The 6,200-nt window shown below is 39.2% G+C and overlaps 1 long non-coding RNA gene across 2 annotated transcripts; it reads left to right on the top strand.

Annotated features, from left to right (window-relative positions):
• The first annotated feature begins 1,767 nt into the window (after positions 1-1,767).
• Positions 1,768-5,980, top strand: LOC110263478 (uncharacterized). 2 transcript variants are annotated; one of them, XR_002349195.2, is made up of 2 exons: positions 1,768-2,776; positions 5,643-5,980. It is a non-coding gene; the product is annotated as an uncharacterized LOC110263478 (long non-coding RNA). The 2 variants fall into 2 exon arrangements; XR_015886172.1 differs by having other exon boundaries at positions 1,768-3,597.
• The last annotated feature ends 220 nt before the right edge of the window (positions 5,981-6,200 follow it).

The following is a 6,200-nucleotide window of genomic DNA, read 5'->3' as shown; positions in this document are numbered from 1 at the left end:
AAGATATCCTTTTCTTTTTACATTTTCAACGTATTATTAAATATATGAAAAAACTAAAAATTTCTATGATTATATTATTAAAATATGCTCTTAATCTAGAAAATAACTAAATTAGTTAATAAATATTACAAGAATTATTATTTTATTCATAGAACGAACCTTTTTTTATATATATAGTGTAAGATCTTGGATTATTGAAAATTAAATAATAATTTATTTTATAATTTATTCTATTTAATTAAGATTATATTTTCGGAGATTTTTACATATAAATCGAGTAATTTCTTAATTATAATTTGAAGTTCTAGTAAGGGTTAAGTATGATTTTGGTCCCTAATGTAGGGGTTGAAAATTTTTTTTGTCTCTCGCCTTTTTTTTGCTCCAAAATGGTCCCCAAAGTTTCAGTTTGTTTTAAAATCGTCCTTCGGACCAAAATGCTCTTATCCCTTATTCCCCAAAATTATGCAAACCACCAGCACCACCACCCACCACCTACCACCTACCACCTACCACCATTATCAGAACTCAGAATCAGAACAACCACCACCACCACCACCACCACCACCACCACCACCACCATCATCATCATCAGAACTCAGAATCAGAACAACCACCACTACCCCCTTCCCATCCACTGCCACTCCATCACCAGCATCCATCACACCAAAACATCAGAAAATCCAGAAAAATCAACATCAGAAAATCAGAAAAACCAAAACATTAGAAAATCAACATCATCATCGTCATCCTCATCAAAACCCAGAATTCAGAAAATTCAGAAAAATCAAACAACAATATTACTCAGAATCAGAAAATCATCATCATCATCAAGAACCCAGAAGAAGAAGAAGAAGCGGCGGGCGGTGGACAACGGCTCGGCGGTGGTGTCGGTGGGAAGAAGAAGAAGAAGAAGAAGAAGAGGCGGACAGCGGGCGGCGGTGCGGCGGTGGGGAAGAAGAAGAAGAAGAAGAAGAAGAAGAAGAAGAAGAAGTGGCGGTGGGGTCGGCGGTGGGGTCGGCGGGCGGCGGGAAGAAGAAGAAGAAGAAGAAGAAGAAGAAGAAGAAGAAAGGTCGGCGGTGCGGCGGTGGGGTCGGCGGTGCGGCGGTGGGGCGGCATGGCGTCCCTCTTCTCTCCACCCTCCACCCTCCACCCTCCCCCCCTCCCCCACACCTTTCTTGGCCCCCTTCCCCCCCTTTTCTTTCTTTCTCCCCCCTCTCCCACCCCGCTTCTGTATCCCCCTTTCTTTCTTTTTTTTCTTTTTTTTTATTTATTTTATATTTATTTTATTTTATATTTTTTTTAATAAAGGGTAATTTGGTAATAAAAAAATATAATTGGTAAAAAGGACGATTTTAAAACAAACTGAAACTTTGGGGACCATTTTGGAGCGAAAAAAAGGCGAGTGACGAAATAAATTTTCAGCCCCTACGTTGGGGACCAAAATCATACTTAACCCTTCTAGTAACTAAGAAATAATAGAAATTTTATATACTATATTTTGAATATTTAGTTTCGAATCTTATTTTATAAATAAAGAAGAATTTATTTATTTATCTATAATTTTAAATTAGAAGTATTTAATTAAAAATAATTTGTAATTTAAAAAATAAGTAGTATTCTTAAAATTAATTATATTGATTAAATTTGGTTTTAAATTAATACTCTACCCTAACCCTAAATTCCCAATTCTAAACCCTAATTTTACCAATTCTAATTCTATTACCCAATTCATCCACAGACCACATGCATACCGCCATTTGTGTAACCCTCAGTAAGCCACGTTCTCACTCTTCCTGCCACTCACTCCCCCACTGCCAACCATTCCCAATTTACACACACACACACAACACCAAAACTCACATCACACACACACAGAGCCATCTTTACCCATGAGAGAAAGAGAGAATGGAGAGTGCAGAGAAAGGAGAGGAAGACCGACGCAGTCGCCACCTCTGTCGCGCGTCACCGCCGGTCATTGCTGCTGAGCCGTCGTTGAAAACGGAACCGCGGAGAGAGAGAGCCGTCCAGCCGCCTCGCCAGTGCCGTCATTTCTGCGCTGTCACTGTTGAAGGAGGAAGTCGTTTGTGCCTATCGCAGTCCCACGGAGTCTGCACTGCCATCGCGAGTGACAGAGGGAGGCTTTGCTGCCTGTGCCGTCGCCTTGCCTTCATCACCGCTGGGGTTTCGTTGCCGCTGCCATTGGTTCACTGTGGCGGAGAGTGGATCTGAGGAGAGAGAAATTGAGGAAGAGAAGAACACGAAGAGGAGGAACTGGGATCGTCGCTGTCACCACCGCTGCTGAGGACCAGCCACCGCGCCGAGTTTTTACTGTCGCCGTTGTGCCCAGCGTCGCCAGCACTGAAGTCAGCTGCTACCACCGTCGAGCCTTGTTGGAACTGGTGTTGCTTTTGGAGGTTTGGAGGGGAGGCTTGCTCAGATCTGCCTCTGCTCTTGGTTCTCGCAGCTGCTGGAGCCTCTGTCGCCATCAGAGCTACCATTGAAGCTGTTGATTCGGTTCCAATTCTTCCATTTTTGAGACCGTGTGCTTTAATTCTTGCTCTGCTTCTATTCTATTCCTATGTCTTTCACGTGTTCTAACTAAGAAAACCTATGTTTCTGTTCAGTATTGCTACTCTATTTTCCCTGTTTACCGCTAGAATTATCATAGAGGATAGTGTTAATGCCATCAGGAAACTGTTAGAGTTGCTGTTGTTGCTGATGCAAGTTAGAATGAAGTTGGAGTCACGCTTGATTTTATAGATTTTGACTAACTGAGGTAGGGGATTTATTTTAAAATTAACTGTTTTACTTTACGAATGCCATTGAAGTTTAGTGAGTAACTGCAAATAATTTATAAACGTCTCGTTTGATTAATTGATGAAATTGAGATTGTTGGTGATTGTGAATATAATTGAATGTGATAAAATTGGTTGAATTGTGGTTGTGAATAGTGATTAATTTGGTGTTATTTATTAATTTGAATATGCTGAGTTGATTATTGAAAACCTGTCGTATGAGTATTTGATGAATTGAGTTTGGGTTATGGCTATGATTGTTACTGGTTTTCTTATGGTTTTGAAATTACTAGAAACCCTTATTTTAATTGATTATGTCAAGTTGGTTGCTATTGAATTCTATTGAATTGTTCGTTTGACGACGCTGTGGAGGTTGTTATTATTGATTTTGTAAACTCCGTTAAATTAGTAAATAATTGGTCGATAAATTAGTTTTAATAAAGAAGATTAGAAATGTGAATATTATATCAAATTAGGATAGAGCTCATCGAAACGAGAATTTTGACACTAATTTCGAAGAAAACGGTCCAAGATTGGACCAAACGGGTCGAACCAGTTGAATTGGGCTCAAACCAGGCCGTGGGACCAACCGGGCCAGCCTTTTAAATGAGCCCAATGCCCTTCTCTTCCTCATTTCAGCTGAACATTGCTGGAGGCTTCAAGGAGAGAAAGGAACGCCGAAAACCCTTACGGCAAAATTCAATTCACCGTAGCTTCTCCGCCCGAGCTCCGATCGCTGCACCCTTTGTGGCCACGCGTGCACCGCGTCGAGCTCTACGTTTCTACCGGAACAATTTCATAGGTAAGCCAATAATTACTCTCAGTCACTCTTTTCCCCCAATTTTCGGAAAATTTGAAAGAGATGTTGATTTCTTAGATTTTTTATGTTTTTGGACCCAATTAGCTTGAGAAAAATGTTCACTCTTGCTTATGTGAAGTTTGGGTAAAGTGAAGATATAATAGTTCTATCTAAATATTCTGAATTTGTGTTTTAGGAATTAAATTGGGTATATATGTGTTCTGAATGTGTATTAGGCTGGGAATAAATAATTAGAGCTTGAAATTGTGAATACCGGAACTTGGAGGAAGCTGTTTAGTTGAGATTTTGGGGCTCTGTTAGTTTTAGGTTTCGTGCATTTAATATATAATATTCAGTGAAAACTTAGGCTAGATGACCATAAGATAAGTTGGAATTCAGGTGTATATATATAATGTTTAGTAATTTGTTATGAACATGTTGGTTTGATGCTTGATGGATAATTTGTAATTTGATTATATGGTTAAAAGTTTATTGAAGAAAAGTATGATGGAGTTGTTGAAATATGAAATTGTGCAAGGTTATTAAAGGGTGGTTGATGAGATGATGTAGTGTTTTGAATTTTGCTACTGGTGTTTGGATTGGTAATGATAGGTTGGGTAAAGAATGGAATGGAAATGTTGATTGAAAATGAGGTTTAATGAGTTTGTAAAAGTTAATTTTTTGGCTGAACTTCGGTGGGCTATAACTTGGCTTCCGGAATCCCAAATTGATTCCAAGTTGTTTTAAATGAAAATTGGATTCGTGAAGTTTATGCCGTTCAAAGAACGGAAGAAAAACGATTTAAAACGAGCAAGTTATGCTCGTCGGAAGTTTTGGAATATAATATGTTGATATACAGGTGGTGTTCTCCCTGATTGTGCAGCTCTCTGGTTGATCCTTGTTTTTTTAAGAATGTACATCCACACATACGCGTGACCTACGTGCATGCGTGGCATGAAATTTTAGCGATGCGTACGCGGCTGGTCTCATGCGCACACGTAAGGTGTTAGCAAACATGTCCACGAGACATGAGTTTTCACCCATGCATACGCATGATGAAAGGACGCGCGCGCGAGCTGCAATTTCACACTCCCACGCGCACGCATGAGACATGCGTACGTATGGCCCCTGTTTCAGCAAACATGATTTTTGGAGTTTTAAACTTTATTTCAAACCTCTAAACCTCTATTTTCATTCCTTTAGTCATTAATAATAGTATTAAACCTGACATTCAGATGAAGTTAGAAAATGGGGATAACTTGGAGATGAAGTAAAGTTGAAAAGTGATGAATTGACTATGAAATGTTACGGATGATCATGTATGATACTTGGCTTGATAATAAAATGAATGATCATGTATGATATTTGGCTTGAATGATCTGAGATACGAGATTCCCTGGGTAAAGTACCGTGGCTTGCCACCACGTGTACTAGGTTGAAAGCTCGATACTTTGTTGACCCTACGACTTAAAGGTGACTGGACACTTAAAAATTTCCAGGAATGTTAACCCCCATTGAGCAATATTGATTATTTGAGAAAAAGCTATGCATAGACTCTTGGGGATGCACATTGTTGGACAGTCTAAGGTTTTCGGACTTGTCGAGTTGGCTGAATAACCGACAGATGAGCCTCATCAGCCATAGGACAGGCATGCATCATATGCATACTACTTGAATTACTTGTTTGTGCATTAACTGGGTGTGCCTAAATGTACTTGCCATGTTAAATGGATATTTGTTACCTGCAGTACTTGTAACCTTCTTGTACTTGATTTTATCTGTTTATTTGTCTGTGAAATATTGACGGATATGGAGGTATGGAGGAATGGCAATATGAGACTTAGATTTTAAGGTTAAGTTAAGTTAGGCTTAGATACTCTTAGAAAACCACCTATGGCTTCTGCTTAGTACTTTAAGCTCTATAATGTGAGTGTCGGCGTTCTAGGATTGCCCCTGGCATTTCCAGGACCTTATATATTATGTGTATGGCACCTTTACCATACTGAAAACCTCTGATTCTCACCCCATACTATGTTATTGTTTTTCAGATGCAGGTTGAGAGGCAACTCGTTAAGTGTCTGGATTCTTGGAGCGAAGTGGTTACTGGGTTATTTTGTTGTACAGTGATGTATATATATATGCACTTAGTTTTCTCTCCGCATAACTCATTCTCTTTGATCCTCTAGAGGTTTATGGAGAGGCAGGACTTTGTTTATGTACTTTTAGATTTTGGATATGTATATGTGTGTGTGTGTGTGTGTGTGTGTGTGTGTGTAAGTATTCTCCGACCAGCCCTGACTTCACGAGCTGAGTTAGGAGCTTGTTATTTTGTATCTTTGGCCCTCTATTCCTACTTTTATTATCTTAAGTTTGATAGTTATAGTTTTCTTCACACCTAAGTTATTCCGTTTCCGGAGCGGTGCACTTTTCGTTTCGCGATTTTGTTTTACCCATTTTTCAAGGCTCCTAGTCTATTATATTCTTTCTACTATTATATGTATACATTTTATTTTAGAGGTTGTAATACCTTGCCACCTCTGTTTTACATCCTAGGTGTAAAGCTCTGGGTGGTAGGGTGTTACATTATGGTATCAGAACAGTTTGTT

Source organism: Arachis ipaensis, chromosome B6 (assembly GCF_059453495.1).
Source record: "Arachis ipaensis isolate K30076 ecotype BB chromosome B6, ASM5945349v1, whole genome shotgun sequence".
NCBI classification, from domain to species: domain Eukaryota; kingdom Viridiplantae; phylum Streptophyta; class Magnoliopsida; order Fabales; family Fabaceae; genus Arachis; species Arachis ipaensis.
Note: the sequence above shows the minus strand (reverse complement) of the source record. Positions and strands in the feature narration are given on the sequence as shown.